We start from the raw sequence: 2,120 nt of genomic DNA, 5'->3' as shown, positions 1-2,120 counted from the left end.
TTGGTATTGTCATGATGTGTGTCAGTCCGTCATGTTTGGATTATATTAAGGGACTCCTGATACCATAAAATGAAGGAGAAGATGACAGATGAGATTAAACCAAATGAGTGACGATGGGATTAGAATGAGTTGTACCCGTAATGCCCCTTTTTACAAGATGTAATATAAGTCTCTGGTGTCTCCAGAATGTGTCTGTGAAGTTTCAGCTCAAAATCCCCCACAGATCATTTATTATAGCTTGTTAAATTTGCCCCTATTTGGGTGTGAGCAAAAGCATGGCATTTTTGTGTGTGTCCCTTTAAATGCAAATGAGCTCCGCTTTCCAGAAGAGGGCGGAGCTTTAACAGCTCAACAACAACAAAGCTGGAGAATCTCACGCTGCCAAAATGACGAAAGTGTTCAGCCTTACATTGTTCAAACCGGAGTCGACACTGATGGAGAGACTCAGGAAGAAGTTACAACTTTTAGAATGAAACTGGACGTTTCTGAATGGTTAGTGGATAAATTTATGTAGTTGCTGTGGAGTTGATTCAACTCATCCACTAGCATGTGCCGTCATGTTCATCTTTTGTGTTGAATTGACCCTCGTTTGTGAAGCAGTCCGGCGTAAAATGACGGCATGACAACAACACTCTACTATAACAACTCTTCTTCTTCTCTAAAGCAGCCCAACATGGCCCCGCCCCCTTTGTTGAGTGTTCTCAGGGGCGGGGTTTATGTAAATTTTAGGGTTTGTGATGTCACTAACCCAGGAAGAAGCTCATTGTAGTCTCTATCAGCCGTTTAAAAAGCGATTTCTGTAAAAGAAAATATCTCTCTTTGCATTGAACTTTGAGCGTCGTAACAGCAACATTACACACTAACTAAAGTTAAAAAAGTCAAATCATAATCAACCACCACTTTAAAGTCACCATGAAATCAAAATGGACAATTCTTATTTTTTTAATGGAATATTGCAGTGTTTATTCTAAAAGATTAATCGGTGCACATCATTATTGTGTTAAATTCATGTTAATCTTGAATCAGAATATCTTCTCCTCCCTCTTTCAGCATCTCTTCTCTTCTCTGATGACGAGGGCGGGGCAACCTGTCACTCACATGAGATCCACCAATAGCAAACCACAACCGTCCAATCAGTTCCCCACAGACAAAATCAACATTTGTTCTTGTTTGCGAAGCGTTTCACTCAGATATATGGCACAATAGGGAAAAAAAGACTAGTGCAACTTCAGTTTCATGCCGACTGTTGTATATTTTCTTCAGCTTAGTTAGATGTGCCATCTGTGGGTGTTTTTTGGCCGTCGCAGCAGGCGTCAGTCTCTCTGAAGCGACTTTCACACGAGAGTCTGAATCTGGAGAAACCTGCCAAACAGAAGATCAGCACGATGTCAGTCTGCAGCAGCGTTTCTCTCTCTCTCACGTGCCGTGCTGCTGTGATAATTGGATTCTGTTCATTAAGCTGTAAGGCGGATCGAGGGATGAGACACTCACCTTAATCAACAATAGGGAAAGAGGTGAAAGCTGTTGTCTTACTCCACTAATCCTAATCTACTGTCTGCTGCGCTAATGAGGTTTTACTCACTGTTTTTATTGTTGAAAGCGAAGTTGCACTGGTCTTTTCTCCCCTATGGTGCCGTATATCAGAGTGAAACGCTTCGCAAACAAGAACAAATTTAGGGCGGGGCTTGATTTTGTCTGTGGGGAATTGATTGGATGGTTGTGGTTTGCTATTGGTGGATCTCATGTGAGTGACAGGTTGCCCCGCCCTCATCATCAGAGAAGAGAAGAGATGCCAAAACTACATCATCTTCAGATCATCTACAACATGATTCAAATATTCAAAAGATGAACACAGTCAAGGGAAAATAAAAATGAAAGTGTTTAAGTGAAGCATTGTTCAGTTACTAGTGGGGTTGTTAAGATTTAATGTTTCTGAAAGAGTCTCTTCTGCTCATCAAGGCTGCAATTATTTGATCAAAAATACAGTAAAAATTGTGAAATATTTTTACAATGTAAATCAGCTGTTTTCTATGTGTATAATTTATTCTTGTGATCAAAGCTGAATTTTCAGCATCATTACTCCAGTCTTCAGTGTCACATGATCCTTCAGAAATCATTCT

The sequence above is a fragment of the Megalobrama amblycephala genome, linkage group LG8 (assembly GCF_018812025.1).
Source record: "Megalobrama amblycephala isolate DHTTF-2021 linkage group LG8, ASM1881202v1, whole genome shotgun sequence".
Taxonomy (NCBI): Eukaryota; Metazoa; Chordata; class Actinopteri; order Cypriniformes; family Xenocyprididae; genus Megalobrama; species Megalobrama amblycephala.
This window is presented reverse-complemented; position numbering follows the sequence as displayed.